The 22,139-nt window shown below is 37.9% G+C and overlaps 1 protein-coding gene and 1 long non-coding RNA gene across 2 annotated transcripts in view; both read right to left on the bottom strand.

The window, feature by feature from the left end:
• Nucleotides 1–18,150, bottom strand: part of RFX3 (regulatory factor X3) — a 253,325-nt gene extending 235,175 nt beyond the window's left edge. Inside the window, exon 1 of the mRNA XM_087822682.1 lies at nucleotides 18,133–18,150. The gene's annotated coding sequence lies outside the window, so the exon portion shown is untranslated. The remainder of the gene's footprint in view (nucleotides 1–18,132) is intronic.
• LOC148091814 (uncharacterized) lies at nucleotides 15,250–17,041 on the bottom strand. The gene is made up of 2 exons (XR_015715405.1): nucleotides 16,875–17,041; nucleotides 15,250–16,146 (listed from the first exon to the last, which is right to left on the bottom strand). It is a non-coding gene; the product is annotated as an uncharacterized LOC148091814 (long non-coding RNA).
• Nucleotides 18,151–22,139: the final 3,989 nt, after the last annotated feature.

Genomic DNA, 22,139 nt, shown 5'->3' with positions numbered 1-22,139 from the left:
GCCCCCCAGGTCTCTCCCCTATGAAGCAGCAATAGGAATTCCCACATCCAGAAAATAGGGAGAAGATAATGGATCCTAAAAGACACTCCCCAATGTCTGAAGCTATTAGTCTTAACAGACACTAAGAAAATCCCAGACAAGTACAGAATTTCACACACACACATACACATACATACATATGTGTGTGTATTGACTTTTAGATGTATATGTTGTATATATATGAAATTCTCTCCTACATAGAGTTAGGTAACAGAATCATTTGAAAAGATAAGTGGAAATGAGACCTTGATTAAGGTTAGCCCAAATTTACTGTCTACTGGATGATGCCATATTTAAAGAAATATCCAAAATCCATGAATTCATGCCATGAAATCCATTTTTTTTAAAAAGGAAGTCAATAAACGCATTTAGACTATTAGAACTGCATTGCTTTAAAGGTCAGTATAAAATCAGGACTAGAAAAAATTATAAAATAGTTAAGTGTGTTTTCTATAATTTGATTAGAGATAAACAATCTGAGGCTTCATAATTATTCACGGATTACTTCTACTAGGAAAGGACACTGGGTTTTGTGCTGAGTTCCAAAAGCTACTATATAGTCGTCTGTCAGCAGAAAGCTTACAAAAAATTTAGAAAGATCAAACATTTACAAACAAAAATCTAAATCACAGTTTCCAATCAGTATCAGGGTTAATAAAAAATTCATTAAAAGTGAACTTATTCAAGTTAGGAACCACTGTATCTAACTTTAGGAAAGATGAATTCAAGAAGTGTAGCCCTAACCAGGTAGCTCCATTAGTTAGAGCATCGTCCCAATACACCAAGGTTGAGGGTACAATCCCAGATCAGGGCACATACAAGAATCAACCAATGAGCCCTGGCCGGTGTGGCTCAGTTGGTTGAGCATTGTCCATTCACTGAGAAGTTGCCCGTTCAATTCTGAGTCAGGGTACACGCCTGGGTTGAGGGCTTGATCTCCAGTAGGGGGCATGCAAGAGGCAGCCAAGGGATTGATGTTTCTCTATTTCCCTCTTCCTTCCTCTCTCTCTAGAATCAACCAATGAATGCATAAATAAGCGGAATAACAAACTGATGTTTCTCTCTCTAAAAATCAGTAAGTAAAATTTTTCAAAAAAGAAGTGTGGGAAACACATTCTAAGTAGAATGAAGGATGAGAAACAAGTTGTAGAGAAAAGAAACGACAAGGCAGAATTCAAGTGACCACAGGGCAGTAACAGCAATTGCCATCTACTGAGCGTTTACATGTCAGACACAGTGCTGTCTGCCTATGTCATCTAATGTCATCTTTGAAACAATCTTTCAAGGTAGATTTTAGTAACCCTATTTCACAGTTTAAGTAATCTGCCTAAAGTTAAACTACTAATCAGTAGCAGAACTAGAGCTGTTCATTCCAAAGTTATTGCTCTTAACCAACGGTTTTCAACCCGTGTGCCACAAGAATTTTAAAAACATGCAATACCTGACTAGTCAGGGGCACTACTGACCTCTTTTCCCTTAGATTGTCAAATTTAAAAAATGGCAACAGCAAGTGCAATAGCTGTCTGGTGTAAATAAATCAAAATTATACCTGTATTTTTGTCAGACTGGCAAAAAACGTATTTTTTGCTGTGCCACAGAATTGTATATGTTTTTTTTTTAATTGATTTCAGAGAGAGGGAGGGAGAGAGGGAGAGGGACAGAAACATCAATGAGAGAGAAATATCCATCTGCTGCCTCCTACACACACCCCCTTACTGGGCATCAAGCCCAAAACCCGGGCATGTGCTCCCGGAATCAAACTTGTGACTTCCTGATGCATGGGTTGAGCTCAACCAACTGAGCCACACCAGCCTGGCCAGAATTTTAGAAATTAGTTTATATGTGCAATGAGATGAAAAAGGCTGAAAATTGCTGCTCTTAACCAATTAAATGGCATCATAAACCAGGCTGGCCAAAGAAAAAATAAAGAAGTTACAGAGCAAAATGGTGAAATATAAATTTGAAAATGTACAGTAGACTAAAAGCTCCCTAACAGCACAGCACAATGGTACTATTGTGGCACTCTGTCAATATTTCTTAAATGACTCTAAAGAGTAGACAATGAGGAATCCTGAAAGATTCTCATCCAAAAAAACATAAAACTTTGGCTTATTTGTAAACATTCAGAGTACCTTCTTTTTGTATGACTCCATTCATCGATATTTAAAAAAATACCATAAATATAAAGAATGAGAAACTTCTAGGCAAAATTGCAAGAACTAACTAATATTTCATCATACTTTTGTTTATCATATCTCCTTTTTTTATTGAAGACAAAGATAAATCCAAAGGGAATGGTTTTACAAGAAAGGTTTGTCCATGGGGATTTACCTTGTTAAGAACAAATGACAAATGATTTTCCCCTATAGGAAACCTACTCCTGTTTCATATAAATGCATCCTTTGGTACCATAAATGAGGCTGGTTAAGAGCATCACATTACTGCTACAAAGTTCAGTTGTCATTTTCTTGGTCCCTCTTAGAGGGATTATTTCAAATAATCAACAGGGTTAGTGCTCAAATTGTCCATTTTTATCACAAAACACAGTAACAAAACTAAGTTTAAGCCTGACCTCATAGATTTCCTTCCAATTCTAACACACACACACACACACACACACACACACACACACACACAGAGTGCTGGTAATTACTTATTCTGCCACCATCTCATACTATTATTTAGTAAACAACATATCCTTCCAAAAATTCAGATTAAGAAGTCATATAATAGCAAGACTGCTGGTATTGCTTCTGGTTGCTATGGAATAAAGGGCAATCCCTTCACATTCTCACTCTGTTGATTCCTGCTTACTAAGAGCGCTGCAACACCTTTAAGCCCAGCTGGGCAAGTCTCAGCTTGTACCACAGATATCAGCTGCCAGTATTTTACTTTTGTTCCACAAGAGAGTGACCTACAGGAACAAATGTGTCAATTGTTTAAAATTAATAATTCAATAGTTTACAACAATCTTTAGAATGGTTAGAATCAACCTTCCCCTCATCAAAAAAGTAGAGGTGCATGCCAGGTCTGAGAATTATTTACGCCAATACATTTATTATGACATAGATCACTAATACCCAACAAGAGAAAATAAAATGATAGTGATAAAAATAAAACGTTTTTCTTTTTTAAAAAAGAAACCCAGCAAGTATGGTATTTCCCCTTAATATACAACCCACTGATGATGTGGGAAAATATTTAAAATTTTATTTCTGTTATTCTAAAATAGAGCAATTAAGTAAATGATTTGTATAACAAAATTATAGTTGGAGATAATAAAAATTAAATCTATTCAGAATGCAGAATTATAAAACTTTAATTTGCTTTTGCTAGAAAAAATATGAGTTCAAACTTATAAATAAACAAGTATTCTGAGTACTAACGGTAGCACATTCGGGTTGTTTGCCTTTAAGAAAAGTTTTGCACTAACTATGATGTAACAGGAGAACACTGGGACAGAAGTGAGGAGTCTGGGGTCCAACAGACCCAGCTATGTATGACAAATGCTATGTCATTGTGCAAGTCACTTAATCTCCATTTTTCTTATAGTTAAAACAGTAAGGAGCAGGGTGGTGGGTTGAACTGGATAATTTCCAAAGTCTTTTTCCAATGTAAAAACTCTGATTCTAAAATAAAACATCCTAATTATGTCTCTACTGGAATCCTACATATGTGTACCATTGGGAAGCATGTGTAAGTCTAGCGACAGATTTTTTCACCTCTTTAATCTCTGGCACCCTGGCTGCCCCTTTTGGTTGGCTGTGCAGAGCCAGACATAGTAAATGGGCAGTGGAATAGTTAAGTAGAAACAGGGAGAAAGGCTGGAGTTGAGCCCCTGACACTCATCATAAGGGTTTGCAGTTCCAGTTGGAGACCCAAAAGCTTAGCTGCTATGCGAACAGGTCAGGTTCGAGAATACAAGTCAATTCTTACATAAAGCTTTTCTTTACTCGATGTTGTTCCAAATCAGAACATTAAGCTGTTTGCTATTAGGGAGTTACTCCAATATAGAATAAGTAGACCAATATTATTATTCTCATATTGGAAATGGCTTGTTTTTAAATTATACATATGACATAAATGCAGTGGTAGTCAAATTTTTAAAAAAATTTAAAACACTAGAATAAAATCACCATTCCTTTAATTCAGCAATTTTCAACCAGTTTGCCGCAAGAATTTTTAAAACATGCAATAACCGACCAGTTAGTTAGGGGCACTGACCTCTTTTTCCTTAGACTGTCAAATAAAAAAATGACAACAGCCAGCACAATAGCTGTCTGGTGTAAATGAATCAAAATTATACCTATTTTTTTGTCAGATCGGCAAATAATATAGTTTGTGTGTACTGCAGAATTTTAGTAATTAGTTTATGTGTGCCAGGAGATGAAAAAGGTTGAAAATCACTGCTTTAATTGATGCTGTCTTGAATGTAAGATAATAAAAAGCCAAATAACACTTTGACTCTACACAGGTATCTAAAAAGCACAGAAAAAAAAATTACAAACAATATTTACACTGGTATTACATTAAATTCATAATATTTTTAAATTCATAATAAAATATTCTATAATTACTAAAATTAACATGTATATCCTATGATCCTTTGTTTTGCAGGATTACATTTATACTTTGTTCAAGCATTGTTTGGCTGATTAAGCTTTTTACTGGTGTTCTTCTGTATACATTACACCTTCTATCTGCTTTGGAAGCCTTAAATATATAAGAATCTAATATACAGGATCACTAAAGTTAGATGTTTCCTAATGGCATAAATAATTAAATATAACCCTTTGAGAAAAGAAATCACAGGTTAGTCATAGAATAAGATCATTTAATTAGTGCATCACTTTGGTTATTTTATATCACTTTACTATTCTGCCTGGCTAGTTAACCTATAGTAGAAATATTTTAAAGACTTCCAAAATATTTTAAGTCATACACATTTCTATGGACACTTTTGGATCTGAAAGAAGTTTAACAATTAAAGATACATAACTGAAAATGCAGGCCTTGTTTAATGTAATGTATTTACTTCTTCAGGTCTAAATCATCTAATTAGATTCAAACAACAAGGAAGCATCAGCTTTTAAATAAAGAGCTTTAGATCTATATTTTGCATTGTTTATTAAAGTGACATTAATCATTACTTATTACACATATTAGTCAGCTCATTACAGAATAATTTCCAAAACAAATGGATTTTTTTCCTATAGACTCTAGCATGGGAAAATAGGTTTCTTTCATACCTATCTAACTTCAGTCAAATAAAAAAGCTAAAAGACCCTCTTTCATTCCCTGAAGTTGGTGAATCAGAAAATATTAAGCTGCTCTGAATGATGTTATAAGTTATCACTACATGAACTCTTACCAAAGGATGTCTCTTCCTTTACGATCTTCTATAATGTCACAGTAACTGAGTAGCTAACTTTGAAGGGAATATTCCAGTTGGTTCTCTTCCCTTATCAACTTACAAAACGGCTCTTAACAGTTCACCTAAATCTACCCACAAGCAAATTAAAAGAATGAGGTACGAAAGATTAGCACCATTTCAACTCTGAGAGGTATATCTCAAGACAATTGTTTTTCTGTGCCGTGCAAACATGGGCTGCTGTCCCTGTGCTTGCTCCCTTTTTAAATGATAGGTCAGATTTCAAGTAGAAGAGCCTGGAATTACTAAACAAAAGACTCTACCAACAAGTGAGAACAAACTTCCTGATTTAAATAAATGCTGTACTGAGAAGAAACAAAATGACCAATCACACTTAAATATTTTGTCTTAAAAATAATGTAAGCATTGTTTCAAGCCCACATGGAGTCTATTCTTAAAATTAGGTTAAACTTTTTTCAGAGCAACACAGGATAAAGGATTCAAGTTTATTTCAATAAACAAATATTTCAAATTATATAGGCTTAAGAATAGAAGCTACTAATTGTCAAATCTGTGTGATGAGCATATGGGGATTCATTATACCATTCTCTCTACTTCAGTGTAAGTTATAAAAGTTCCAAAATAAGAGTTTTAAGACTACCAACATTTATGGTACACCGTTTTCCACCATACATTGGCTTCCCAAATGTAAACTGCTCTAGATATCAGATAAGCTAATCAGATATCTCAAGTGAATATATTACATATATTTTGTATACTAGTATTATATTGTATAACTTTGTAAAAATAAAATAATCACAAGAAAACTCTGATGTAACATCTCAATTTAATACTTTTCTAAATACAACATTAATAGTGAAACCCCATACAATAGTCAAAGGTCCCAGAGATTTATTATATTTCCAACAAATATAAAAACAAATGGTGCCCACAGAGAAACTTAAACTTAAGTACAATCTATTCCTCAGCTTCCCCTATTAGTTAAAATCACAGTAAGGCCAAAAAAAAAAAAAAAAAAAGACTGTTCTTTCAACAAATTAGTTCACCATTCATACTTTCGCTTATCCACCCTACCTTATTTTTATCTTTATTTCAAAACTCCACTAATTTCATCTAACTACATTTTCAATATCTTTTCCTAACCTTTTTTATCTTTATTGATTCTCAAATATCATCTCTATAATTCTGTAGTCGTCTAAGGTCCACATAGCTGGGAATATGTAATTTTGTATCTAATATCTCATTCCTCTCTTTTTTTCAAAATGCTCCTTAAAATTCAATAAAAATCTTGGGTCATTTCAGGATTTCTAAATTAATCAAAACAGTATTGGCACTAAATACACATTGATATAAATCTTTTAATCCTCATTCAAAAGTAAAAGCTGAGAGACAATGATGTAAAACTACAAGCTTATAGACTAATATATCCAATTAACTGTTAGGCCTCTGCCAGAATGGTTTTGAATCAAATATTAGAAATAATGTTATTAACAGTAGTAGTGACAACATTATTAGATATGCAATAAGACAAACTGTTTTTCTTATACATATAGCCCCTAAAATGACCTTTTACTCTAAATTATACTTAATAATTGTTCATACTCTAGTTTATCCAATTATATGATCCTGCCCAGGTTTACCCTTACTCTTACTCCATTCCTTCAGATTAAATAAGGTGCTGTTCTGGGCATGTTGTGTCACCTATTGGCATTCTTTCCAAGGTTTGTAAACCAATAGGTAAACTGGAACTTCCAAAGCTCACACATAATATATCACATAAGACTGTGCTGTAGGACTTGGGAAATTCCAGACAGCAATGTAAATTAACAAAAACACAATATAATAGAGAGGCTTAAGTTATCCAAGAAAGAAGCATTTACTTTATAGTTTACCAAGGGCAGCAGGACCGGAAGCAAATGAAATACCAGGATCACTACAACGATCTCCTCTCAAAAATTACTTTTATCAACACCTTCAGTCCATGGTCACTTGAATTCTGTCAGCATCAATAAATGATCAAGTCTAACCCAAACAAAATATTAAAATACACTGCCCTCCAATTTCAAAGATAAAATCCCACCCCATTTCTAAGACATATGGTTCTCAAACCTTTGAGGAAACATAAATCCACATCTATTATACAGCTCTACTCATTCAACATTATTTAAAAGGCTTTAAATTTCAAAACTTGACAGACTTCTAAAAATAAAGCAACAGATCAAATGTTGACCCAGCAACACAATACCTTAATCCACTATAATAAGAATAAATTACAACTTTTATCTTTAACTGCGATATAACTCAACCTCAGTATTAACTAAAAGTAGCCTATAAAAATTATCATATGTGAGGCACTATTAAAAGTTGTTCCCCAAATCACACAAAGATCAATCAAAGAACTTAAGTCAAACACTTCCCCTAATTTTCTTTGCCTCAAGAAAATATCATTGGAGTGGTTTCTAATACTGTTACAAGATATGTGTCATACAGAAACAGTGAGCAAAATGGTATGGGTAGAAGTTCTAAGGCACCAAGCACAATGTACATTAAAATGATTTTCTAAAGGTCTACACACACACACACACACAATATAATATAATATTGAAGCTAAATTCCATTTTTCTTAATATAAGTACACCCTAAAAATATAAAGTGATTTTTAAACAAAATGTTTTAAAATGTCCTTTAAAGCATATAAGATAATCACATTGTAAAATAAAGAATCTAATTTTATATGGTGTCTGTACATTAAATTTTCATGTTAGGTTTTCATTGTGGCACATCAAAATACATACTGTAAATTTAAAATGGTAAAGGTGATTTTCAGGTCATTAATAGTGTATCTTGTGTATCTTTCTGTGTGTTTTTTATTAATGACCCTTACGCTGACACTTCATTAAAACTTATCTCCAAGACTGTCATCAGATATAATCAGATGCCAATCAGTGAAAGCCTAAGGTGACAGATTATATACTCTTTGGTTCTTTAAAATGTCAGCCTAAATAGGAGCAGGGGAAAAACGTAGATTCTTTTGCAAGAAAAAATATATCCACAAAATAATCTACACAAAGCAAAATATAAACAGGTGGATTTAAGGCATTATTTCTGTTATCTGGCACATAAACTAGATTTCCTCAGTACTCCTTTCTTTTATTCCTACATTTCTGAAGCTGTGCATGACTAAACCACAATATAGACTCCTTAGAAGGATACTATTGCACATCCACTAATGTATTAATGGTAAGATGTACAGATACAGTCAGTCTTTAGGAGAAAAGTATCACAAATACAAAGTAAAACATGTCCATCCTCCCAAAAATGTATGTATTATGCTCAACACTACAGCAGGAAAGGAAAGAAATCTGGAAAAGTTTCTGATCACCGTAGTCACCTCTGTCTCCTCTCCCCACACCCCTAGTCCCACCTCGGCCCTACCCCCACCAAAACTGTCACAGTTAAAAAAAAATGAATTATACAGAATATGCAGTGCACTGGTATTTAACAACAGAAAGAGGATATGATTTCTAAATGTATCTGCTTCTTCCTGTCTCTCTCCAGCAACCTCCTTCACCCTTCACCCCAACTAAGGCATGGAAGAAAAAACTTAACTGAAAAAAGCAAAGCGTTTCTAAGATGGGTTTGCACATTAAGATAAACTATGCTGATTGACACTGAAGAGGGCTAGATACATTTTTAAGGATGCTAGTTATTGTACTGAAATATATAGAATCTATTGAGCATTTGAATCTGTAGTTCAGACTCTTCAATGCTTAAATTAATCAATACAAATAATTACTCAAAAATAATTTTTAAAGCAACAATTATAATCTATTCAACTTTCATATACTCCTTTAGAGACTGGTAAAAGAGGTGAGGATATAGCAGAACATAAGACATCTTTAACTAATGCAAAAATGCTTTCTTTCATAGTATGCAATGCTCCAAAATCTTGATAAGTCTACTTGCTAAATTAACATTAATGGAAAATTTTACAGAAATGCACAATTCTTAACCAAGAGACACAATTTTTCTGTTAACAAACCTGAATAAAAAGAATGATTATCCAAGTATTAGTAACATCCAGTAAAAAAGAAAAGCAGTAACTATTACCAATGACAAACATAAAAGAATACTAGTATGGATGATGGCAATGTTTCCCAGAGCAGGGACTCCAAGTAATCCAAAGGACCTAAGAACTCGCCCAGACTCCTTGACAGGACTTTAGTTTTTCTAAAACCATCTGAATAGCATGAAGGGAAGAAAAAGTCAAGGTTTTAATAACTGGGGAAGAAATGTTGAAAAATGAGATAAACAGAAACCTAAATTAATCTGTATTGCTTCTGATGAGAGAGAGCTAACAAATCCCCCCCCCCCCGTGTCAAATTGTCTATCCACATACTTGAGAAATTATATCCTGTTTTAAATACCTCATTGGTGAGCAACAGGCAGGAGCCCCAACTGTCAGACACTTGTCTGGCACACAGACATAGAGGAGCTGGCTGGTCAAGAGCTCAAGCTGTCAGACTCAGCTAATTCCCATGTGGGTGAGGACATCAGGGCACTTCGCCACAGCCCCCTACCAGGGGGCCACTGAAATGGAGGAACCTTCTGAGACTGTGTTGTAGGTATGGCCATTGCACTAGGCCCAGGCTCTGGGTTTTCTTTCGCTGCTCTTCTTATCAGAAGAAACAATAGGCAAGCAAAATGCTAGCCTTTGAGTCCATCTACTAAGGAAACACCAATTCCTGGCTCTGTGTTACTGGCATGCTTCCTTTTCCCAGTGCCAGTCTTGGAATCATAGACTATTCTGCTGGAAAGGGCTTTAGAGATCACATAGCCCTGCTGTTTCATTTTACAGATGGAGAAACTGAGAACTACAGGGTTGAAGCAACTAGCCTAAGGTTTTAGTTAGTGACAGAGTGAGCAGCAGAACAGAACCTTTTTTCCCTCTTTGCCTGCCTCTGGCTGGGACTTTTAAAGACCTTTACTTCTCAGCCTAGTCACTCTCTCTCCTCTCTCCTTCCACATAACCTCTCAATATATGTTTCCTCTCACCAACAAATGTTCTGTTATTTTCAGGCCAGCTGCCTCACTCTTAGTTTTCCCGGCCTCAGCTCCTATTAGCCCTTACCCATTTTTGCCTAAATAGGACGCACCAGGAACCTGATCCTCCTGACCAGGCACTGTAAAGCAAAAGCAAGCAGTACTGACTGGGTGTTACAGCTTCTAATAAAAGTAGTGAGAAGGAAGAATCCAGGAGGTAAGAGTCAGCAATAAGCAGGCATATGTGATTGTGCAAACACAGTATTTTTGGACTAGATGAGAGATTTAACCTAGAGGCCAGAACATAGCCAGGACTAGAAAGGGAACATTCTGAAGCAAAATCATGCTCTAACATCATTGGTGGATCAATAACATGTTATTTGTTCAAGGGGGCAGTCAGATGTACAGAAATTGTAAAAAAAAAAAAAATTATTGTAATGATAAGAATGATCTATAACCTTCCCATCTAAGTCACATTTCCTAGCATTTTTCCAAAAATTCCTTTAAAAATGTGTCAAATTCATTGGAGAAAGGAAGCAGATGAGATGGCTGAGCTGAGAGTCTGCCTGAAAGGAGTCCTATAATTAATAAACACTAAGCAGGACTGGGGAAGAGGGCAGCAGGTAAGATGAGAGAGGCAGACAAAAAGCCTATACAATGTACAGTACTTCAGCAAAGTTGACACACTGAATCAAGTAAATTTTCAATTGGAATGTATAAATGACATTTTCAGTTTGAGAAAGATTAGGGCTCTTTTATGTTCCCTAAAAAAAAAGGTCCATTCTTAATCAAATTGTGTGGAAAAATATATATATATTATAAATTACTAAATAGCAACTTTATATATAGCAGCCACTTAAAATATCTCTTTAAACATCTTTAAATTCCAAAGGAACGGAGCCAAAGTTGACATTTTTCCTGTACAAATTCATATTCTATGTTATACTGCATAATGTTCCAAGGTTACTGTACCTCAAAGTTAGGGTTGGCAAATTCTTCCTACATTACCTATTGCTACAGGTATACAAGTGGTGACCTCACACATTTTCAACCCTTAATAATTATAAAGTGTATTATAAAATTATAATTTCTTGATGAACTCATCTTTATACAACTATTGTCATTATTTTATATTAATGATTGTTTTGTATAAAGCTTATAAATAAGGCTCAAAATTTTTCAAACAAATTCATGTACAACAGACATGAAAAGGAAAATATGTATTGGACAGACAATGGGAAGTGTAAGAGTTTATGAAGTACTGCATCATTAGTTCTCAGTCTAAGATCCCTGAAACAGGAGAGTTATCCAAATATAGTAAAATAAATCCATTAAAATAAGGCTGCACAATAAAACTAAAATATTACTTTGAGCTAGTATCCTATTAATTCAGTGAAATAACAGGACTGGTTATCAAAATGTAACACAAACCTGTGATTGAAAACTTTGTGTCTTTATTTTTAAAGGGGGTTGGGGGGGGGATAATTATTCAATGAGCGCAGATTAGTGGGCAAAGTCTTCTGAGACTTAGGGCCCATTGGGGAGGACATGGCCAAGAGCATATAAAAAGGATTCTTAGATGGCAAAAAGATTAAAATGGGTATCTTCTAGTATTCTCTAATAATAAAAACTGAGCATGTATTCTGTGTCAAATAGTGAGCAAAGCACATTACATAAATTATACCCTTTAATCTTCACAGAACACTATAAAGCACGTAAGACTGATCCTATTTTCAGGTGAGAAAACTGAGGCTAGGTGAAAATAAATAACTTGTCCAAGGTCCCACTGCTAATAAGATTAATTGAAATCTGACTCCAAAGCCTGTATTCTTAACCAATATACCTCTTCCTTTGATCTTTTTAAAAAACAAAACATAGGCCCTGGCCTGGTAGCTCAGTTGGTTAGTGTGTCATCCCAATAGACAAAGGGTGCAGGTTCATCTCCAGTCAAGGCACATACAAGAAGCAACCAATGAATTCATAAATAAGTGAAACAACAAATCAATGTTTCTCTCTTTTTCCCTCTCTCTAAAATCAATTTTAAAAAGGACATATTAAAGAGCAAAATATATACCTACTTGATATTCTAAATATATTTCAATTTTTAACTGACTTGTTTTCATTAAGTACATCTTGTACTTTGATAGGAGATATAAAACTTCAAATATAAAAGTTTTGTAACGTGTCATAGAATATACTTTAAAAATCTTGGTGGCATAAACTAGATGGTAGATAGTAGGACCACACTGTAAAAGACAAATACCTGAATTATTTTAATGAGACTACTATTTAAAAATACTGTTATTCCCAATTAATGTTTTGGATTCTCTGTGGCATTCCAACACATGAAATACTATTCCTGATAGTGGCACCTCATAAAAATATCACACTTTGCTGACTGAAGTTAAATGTGGGTAAAGGTATAGATAAATCCATTATCTGGAGAAAAAAAGTTTGTATGATGTAACCATAATTTTCTAAGCTACTTGAGGAAGATACTGACTACCACTGTTTCAGTTATATATCTTTTAGCATATATATTGCTAAGGAAGGAAAATCAATGATGCAACCAGAGCCCAATATATTGGATTCCATAATTCTCCTAAAAAACTCTCAATGAACAAATACCACGGTAGATCATTTCCAGTTTGGAAGTATATGGCAGAGAGTAAGGCAGGGAATTTAAAATTTTTCAGATAATAAAGCCCAATTAAATATTCAAACCAGACTACTTCAGCAGCATGAAGTGGAGACTGAATTCTCCAGACAATTTTTCATATTATCACTGTTGTTGTTGATTTAATTAGCCTGATAAATATTGCCATTTGTACTTTGGAGGTTTTTTTTAAAGATTATACCACAAAAAGCAAATCACTAATCATGTCATATAAAAATGTACAATAATATTGCTCTGTGCCAATGATACCAAATTTACAGAGTACTAAGCCACACTGCCAAAACAGTATGATTCTCACGTGAAACTGAATTTTTCAAATGGAGACTGAAATACCTGCATTAGAAGGTGATCAATGTACATGCCTATGGGACTAATGCTCACATTCAGACTATGTGGAAGATATCAATCTTGATACTGTTTTACGTTGTGCTAACATATTTTAGTACAGAGAAAGACAAGCTTTGTTATATAAAACTGCCAATTAAGACAGTATATTAAATTTAAAATCCATAGAAATAAGGCTATTGTATGCTTGAATGCACATATAATTAAAAATTTTTTCTTCAAATAAAAGTTCCAATCAGATCACATCCTTACTGATAATAACTTCATGTTGCAGACAGCACAGCACCCTCTGGTGCATCTGTTACAAGGTGTATAAAATTCCCACCAAAAAAAAAAAATAAAGGATAGAATGAGAGTAAAAATGAACCTTAGGAATCAATAAGTTGATACTCTTTTATTTACTCCAATCCAGTACATATTTTTAAACATTAATGCTTAAAAACAATTTTCATTTAAAAAGAGCACTAAAAAGTTTATAGTAACAACTAAAGCAGGTGACAAAAATGTTTTAGTTTGAAAATATTTAAAATAATGAAGCAACAAAAACAACACTGGTTTCCAACATTTATCGTTCAATTTAAAATAATGCTATAAAAAATTCTTTATGTATGGGATGGCAAAAGTTAACTAGTCATGCTAATCAAATTTTACTTTATTCAAATCTGCTTTGGCTTCTTGCTTCAGAAAATTTGACTTATTTTATAAAGTGCCCCTGAGTACTTTTTCTGGATTCAAAGGGAATTTCCCATTACTATATAAGAATTTTTAAGCATTTTGTGAAAGGATCTGCAACTGATACAGCTTGAAAACAGAATACTATTCAGAAATAAAAGTTGTTAAATTATAAATCTGAACTCCAATAGTTCAAAACTTTTACTTAAAAAACAAACTCTTCCTAGAAAAATAACTCCAAAAGTATATTTTACTAAGGACAAAGGCAAAAGATGCCACCTGCTTTAGACAGTCCTTTTGTGAAACGGGAAGTCTCAACACAATGCACTAGAAATGAAGGTGACACCTGTTTAAAGCAGCCATCTGTCCCTAACAAGCTAGATTTAGTCAAATCCACTTAATCTTGGATTTCCAAAATATGGGAACACTATACACCTGTGAACAGAAAGGAATTTAAAATCTGGATTTTGATGGCCAGAGGAAATTTATACCAAAGAGTTGAAGGCAAATGGTTACATCAGGGAAATTATTTCTAAAGTAACTGAAAGTAGATTTTTAGGCTAGTGCTCAATATAAAAATAAAAAACAAAAACAAAAAATCAACAGACTCTTCATGATTTATAGGTTTACTTATTAAAAGTTTACTTCTTTGATATTCTCATTTCTTGTAACATAGTCTCACTAAAATACCAAGAACAAAGTAACATTCCTATTAGACTGTTCAGAAAAGTTTTGGTTTTTTTTTTTACCTCTTCCCACACATCTGAAGCTATATCCACCCTTTTAAACACACACACACATATACTCACATACTTCATAAAATTTGAAAAGCAAAATCATACTCCACCTACTTACTGTTTTTTCAGTTGGAAATTAGAGGAAAGCACACACAAAATCATTCTCAAGAATAATAAAATGTGTTACCAAAAAGTAACACGTATCATTTAAATAATACATTAAATCCCTCTTGATTTATGACTCATTCATTTTTAGTTACTAATTGTTTAATGGTAAAAAAATTACCATATTAACTTTGTTTAGGGTAAAAATATTTTCAATTTAGGATTAAAGTACATGAAACTTATAAACTGTAAAACTTTTATTTGAGTCCCTGAGTACAAGACTACTTGACCACTAGAAAAATAAATATTATTTTTGAAATTAGGCATAACTACCTCATATAATGAAAAAATTATGGAATGATGAATTTTAGGAATGTGCTTTAGTTTACTATATTATACATGTAAATGTACTACAAAAATATGCCTATACTAGTTAATGCAATTCATTGGCAAAAAATCTAAAAAGATTGAGATAGGCATTATAACATACAATAAATCACAAATATTCAGCTACTAAAAACAAGCTATAAGTGAATCCTTTCGAATACTTTTAGTGTTAGTGTGGTGACTCACTTTCAGAGATTTCTATTAGTCTAAAAACTGAGAACACAAAAGAAAACCAATATACAACATAGTGCCTCCTAGGAAAAACATCACAGAAAGAATAAACAAAGTGCCAAGTATTTACCCTTGTGTTAACCTTAAAATTTTATCACTTGCTAGTATTTCTGGTTATTATTTTCTCAATCCACATTAATAATAATGACATCCTTAAGCCCAAAGCATCTTAAGCCCAACACATCTCTAACAGCAACTTTTATACCACATATGTGTTTTTTAAAATAGATATTATTCAATTCAAGTTCTGCTTTCAAATCAACTGATGAATGAAAGTCTAAATTATTGAATCTGAGATCATTGTAACAAGTAAAATGCCTCAAAAAAGTTCTTGGGCACTGCAAATAAAAATATTAAACCATAACATTATAGCATATAATCTACTCAGCTAAAAACCTATTAAGTAAATGGCATAAGGTCTGATGCTGTCTCAAGACAGCAAAACTATCAACTTCAGAGAGAGTTTATGGGACTCAGGAGCTTCATCATCCAAAAGTGTTCAGGCATTTGACACTCATCTGAACAGAAAAAAAAATACAAGTTAGTATTAGAGACTTGCATGGAACCCAGATTGGGGACGGGGGTGTGAATAAATATAAAGGTATTTGAGTGCTCTGAGAAAGACTTCAGAACAAAGTATCCCTCTCATTTATAACAGTAATCATGAGGAAATGAATTGAAAAAGTTTAAAAAAAACAAACACCTCTTATTTTACAAAGTATAAGCCTTAACAGCATTGCAATTACCCAACCTGCTCACTGACAGCCTCAGGAATAATTAATACTGTCACATTATTCACAGCCTGCTCTGTCAGGTAAATCAATATATGTTTACTGTTAGAAAGAAGGCTATTTAAATAAGAATTTCAAAATTCCAAATTGAAGACTTCACTACGTGCAAATAAAACAGGATATCTGTTTTAGCGCACATTCGTTATCAAAACTTTTTACTGATAATCTACTAATTAAACGTCTGGCTGGAAAAGTGAACAAATTCACAGGACCTGAAAACGGTTACCTCCAACCAAGAGCCCTACTACTTGAGGACTGATAAGTATTCAAATCTACAGAGAAAAACAGATTTTTTAAAAAAAAAAAAAAAAGAGACTTAAAAAGGAGAAAGTTCTCCCCTCACCAGCTTTAAGTCACTGTCCAAAGAAAGCCAAAAAAAAAAAAGAAAAAAAGAATATCCTAAGTACACCCATGCCTAGATCTTAACAACCATAAAGGAAGTGAAATATACACACGTTTCAAGTTGAGAAGCTTCATACATTCTTTATGAACAACTTGACTTCAATTTCAACTCTCAAAGAAAGACGAACAGAGAAGATGAAGAGGGGGGAAAAAAAAAACACAACTCTTTAAAGTATCATCACTGTCACAAATAGCGCTGGAACCTGCGTTCTCACACGCTTCCTCACGCCCGCTCCCCGCGCGGCCCGCAGCGGCCCGGGAACCGCGGCGAGCGCCGGCCCCGCTCCCGGCGGGGGGGCCCGTCCCCGGGAAACGGAACCGCGCCGCCGCCCCCGCCGCACAGGAGGGCTGGAGCCCTGTCAGCAACTACCGGCCCAAGTATCACGGGCGCCCGGCATCCGGTTTAAATCACAAGCACACACACACCCCGAGGAGGAGAGAGAGAGAGGAGACACTTTTTTAAAAAATCTCGTCCCCGGGGCAGCCGCGAGTCCGGCGAAGAGGCCCCGGGTTTCCGTGTGAGCAGGGGTGCGGGGGGAGAGAGGGGGGAGGGAAGGGTGCTGAATGGATATTAAGACTGTTGGCAGCACAAAGAAAACACAGTTTTAAAAGAAAAAAAAGAAACCCGTCCATCTGATGATGGTACAAGAAGAGCAGCCCCTTTAGCACGGGGCACCGAGGGGCAAAAACGGAGGGAAAAGTTCACCGTTGTACGAGGATAAAAATAACAAAACCCTTCACAAGGCCCCACAAGTGAAACAACAACAACAACAACAACAACAAAACACCAGCTCCTGGGTCCCCCCCTGCACACGGTTGTCTATTTCGGTTTTGAAAGAAGCAGGAAACAAGCAGCTTTGAAAAAGAACATTAAAGGAAAAAAAGAAACCCCTTCTCTCTTCACCTGACTCTCCTCCTCAGACGAGACCTAGGGGAGAGCTCCACCATCCGCGACGGGGAACCGGGGCTCCCTCTCCCGCTCGGCGCGCAGTCCCCCGAGCTCCCGCTCCATCCCTGACGCGCGGCCGCGAGGGCCGGGCCGGCGGGCGGACCGGCGGGCGGGCGGGCGGGCGGCGCGGCGCCCACACCCCCGACCCAGCCGCGGCGCGCACGGTCCATTGTAAACAAGCCCCGGGGACCGAGCCCCTCGGCTGCGGCGCCGCCGCCGCACAGTCCCCGGTGTCAGGAGTGAGACCCCGCACAGCCACGCTCGGCTCGCACACACGGACACACACACACACACGCACGGACACACGCGTTCACACGCATCCACACGCTCCCACACACATGTAGAGACCGAAGAATATTCACCTTGGCTGTGGATTATTGTGGTGTTGTTGGTGGGTGATGGAGATGGTGGTGGTGGGGAGGAGGAGGAGGAAGAGGAGGAGGAGGAGGAGAGGAGTAGTTGTTGTTGATGGGTAACAGTCGCCAGGACTACGGTGACTATGGCGCTTGATTCACAAGGCAACGGTTGCTATAACTCACAAAAGAGAGAGAGAGGGAGAGAGAGAGCGAAAGGGAGAGGGAGACACTCGCACGGGGAGGGGTAGGGGAGGGGAGAGGGGAGGAGGCGGGCCCCGCGAGTCGCCGGAAGGGGCGGGCTCAGCGCGATGAATGACAGCCCCAGATCCGGGCCTCGGGGGAGGGCGCGAGGCGAGCGAGCGTTCCGTGGCGGGGCTCGGCAGAAAGGCTCACGGGCTTGGCAGGGGCCGGAGGCCCCCCGGGGTCCTCCCCTTGGTACGCTACTACTCGCGCCGGCGAGGCAGGGCTGGGAGTTTAGGGGCGTCGCGCTAAGGCTACGTCGTGTGAAACGAGAGCTGCAAGTCCCAACAGCCGGCTTTGTGCAGAGAAGCCCCAGAGCGGCGAGAGGCTGAGGGGTAACCCAAGAGACGAAGGTGTTGAGGGCAATTCCAGACACTTTCCGCGGGGACCCGCAACACCCCGGGAAGAACCTATTTTGAAGAGCGGCCGCCTCCGCGCACCCCCCGCCCAGAACGTCATATCCGGGGTGGAGCGGGCGGAGGGTCCCGGATGTGCCGCCGCTATTCTCCCCCCCCCATTCCTTCCCCCGCCTTTTTTCCCCCCTTGGCTTCGGCGGTGTCGGCGGAGCTCCTAGTTGCTTTCGCCTCCTGGTGTTTAGCACGCTTGGGCGCTTCAGGGCTCCGGGCCCGCTGCGCTGGACGGTCCGCGCCGCTTTCGCCCGCCTTTCCGCGCCCTGGCCCGCTGCCGCCTCCCGAGGCCGCGACTCCGAGGAGCGCGGCCGGCGAGGCGCGAGCGAGCGGCCCCGCCGCCATCTTGGAGCCGGCGAGCCCGGGGGCGTGCGGGCAGCGCGCGGGTCTCCGCGGTCCCGCCGCGGCGTGGCGGGCGGGCGCGCCGGCCCTCCAGAGCGGAGAGGCGGGGAGCAAGTGCCCTCCTCGGAAGGTGTGTCGAGGCCTGGCAGCCCCTCCGGGAGAGGCGCTGAGGGTGGGGTAACCTACACCTGCCTGAGGGAGCGCCCAGGTAGTTTCTAGATCCCCGTGTTCTTCAGCCCTTAAGTAAAGCGCTCGTCCCTCTGCAGTTGACCCAACCGGGATGTGAGCCCAACCCGGTTACTCGACATGCTGCTGCCTCGAGGTACACGCATGGCTTCCGTGTGGGGTGGACGTTGTTGCCACGCCAGCAGCTGTCCCGACCCGCCCTTGGTCTCAGCCCCTGACACCTCGCGGCGCCGGCGCACCTGCGGGTCCTCTGCGGGCCGGTCCCGCGGGCGCGCGCCAGGACCCCGCCGGGACCCCGCCGGGACCGGACCTCCAGCACCCGCAGCTAAGCTGCTTATCCCGGACAATAACGTGAGCAGTAGAGCCTTAGGACGTCGGTTTTACTCGAGGCTTAATTTTTTGCACCTGCCAAATAAGGGATTTGGGCCGACATAAATTCACGGTGCTAGAATAATAATAGCGACCGCTACTGAGGTCTTATCCTGCCCCAGACATTGGGCTTAGTGTTTAGGTACATTATCTCATTTAATCCTCAAAACACCACGATTAGGTACATAATACCATTTTAGGGAAAAACGGGCACAACGTCTTTTAAAAGTCTGTGGCTTTCATTTACGGCCCTGTGTGGTGGAATATTGGCTAAGGGTATTTTGGAACCAACTATTTAAACAATCTATTTAAGAAAGTTATGTTGTTGCCTTTGGTAATCTCGTAAGGAGTTCTAGAGGCCCTAATAATAGTGTATTACAGTGGAACAGGGAACAGGGACAAGCACGAAGCTAACGCTTAAAGGTTGCATGACCCACCACGGCAGTCGGCCCTTGGAGCCTGAGACAGATGACAATGCAGTGACCAGCAGCAGATAAACTGTTCAGATTTAGAATCGTAATTCGACACGCACGTGGGAGATAAGGTATGCATCCCAGCTGTAAGGGAGCTGGTAGTCATTATGAATATTCACTTTATTACATTTACAGATAGAGCCCTCTATTCCTGTGCTGGTGTGTGGAGCTGTTTGCTCACACTACACAGCTCTGAATAGCTTTGCTTTTTTAGTCTATTGTCTGTTGCAGTTTGCCTGTCCCTTCCCTCACTGTCAGCTGTTGCTTCTTGAACTGCTGTCAGGGAACATACTTCTATTATCCTCTCCACCCTTTTAATTTACTGCTTTTAATCTGCAGGCAAGAAAACCACATAATGAAGCTTGAGCAGAACTGTCTCAAGAGTATAAATAGGTACTTTGAGGAAATCTCCTTTAGAAAAAGTGTGTGACTTTCGTGCAAGGACATTGTAACATCAGTTTTAAGCAGCTTAGAGACTTTTTTTTTTAACCTACTTCCTGATTTGGCCTATTGAGTTAGGAATAGATGAATTTCCTAAAGTGAGTTCTTTAAAAGTTAGGATTTAGAATATTGCCCCGCTTTAGGATAATTGATTATATGACTTCTAACCAGAGTAAGTTTACTATAATACGAAATTTTCAGTTACTACCATAGTGAGTCAAATAACCACCCTGCAAATTCAAGCTGTAGGTTCAGGAACATGGTGGGTTATATATGCCTGTATTGTTCTGTGCTATAACTGGTTATGAAAGAACCTAGAAATCCCTTTGCCTATAGTCAGTTCTGATAGGATTTCCTTTCTGGTAATTTTTAAGCTGTATAGTTGCATCTTTACATATGTTGTACAAATATTTCAGAAATCTATTATTTGTTAAGAAGTCACAGGAAAAAACCAACAGTGTCTAACATTTAGTACCTGTTTCAGTACATTACACACTGGGCTCAATAAGAAAAGGTACCTAACCAAAATATATCTTACACTCCTTGACAAATTCAATAAACTGTCAATGCAATAAGTATTTGCTGAGTGCCTAAAATGGGCCGAATATAGTTCCTGTCTACAAAATGCTCAAAGTCAATACCTAGGAATTTAAAAATGTTGTAGACCAGCAGGCATGGCTCAGCAGTTGAGCGTGGACCTAGGATCCAGGAGATCGCAGTTAGATTCCGGGTAAGGGCACAGGCCTGGGTTATGGGCTTGATCCCCAGCAGGGGGCGTGCAGGAGGCGGTGGATCAATGACTCATCATTGATATTTCTCTCTCTCCCTCTCCCTCTCTCTGAAATCAATAAAGATATATATATATTTTTAAATGTGTCCTTGGATTGTTTTGTGCTTAGTTTGGAGTGCTTGGTAGAGACATCAATTAACACATTTGTATCTGAACCACTTGAAAAATACAAAGCTCTGATTTTTTATGTATGGATTATACACTTCATAAATTACTCCAGTACATTCTTAGGGGTATTTCAATATTATCTATTGTTATTTCCTCCTGTTTATATCTGCATATTCAAGAACTAATAACATTAATGCTTGTTGAAGGAAAAGCTGTATAGGAAATGATAAAATATTGATATGTGATAGGTTTACAGTACTTTGGAAAACTTTTATGTATGAGAGTTTTGAAAAATGTATTAGTTTGTGGCAGCATACCATTGAATTTGTGGTGAACCCTTTTATAAAGCAGAAATCACACCTGTTTAAAATTTTTCCACTTGATTGTGATATCCAGTTTTCTTCAACTGAAAGACACCTAGAGTCTTAATTCTCATATGAAATAAATGGAGTAATTTCAGCCAGTATTTGTTGACTACTTATGATATACAGAGCACTGGGGAATTACACTACTGGATTACTAATTACCTTTACTAGATCTGAAATTCTGTGGATATATATATATACCACTAATAATAAGGGAGTGATTGATGCCAAGGTAACTCAAAACTATAATTTCCCAATCTGGAGCACCCCCAACTTAACCCATCCTCACTCA

The sequence above is a fragment of the Miniopterus natalensis genome, chromosome 12 (genome assembly GCF_054644295.1).
Source record: "Miniopterus natalensis isolate mMinNat1 chromosome 12, mMinNat1.hap1, whole genome shotgun sequence".
In the NCBI taxonomy this organism is placed as follows: domain Eukaryota; kingdom Metazoa; phylum Chordata; class Mammalia; order Chiroptera; family Miniopteridae; genus Miniopterus; species Miniopterus natalensis.
Note: the sequence above shows the minus strand (reverse complement) of the source record. Positions and strands in the feature narration are given on the sequence as shown.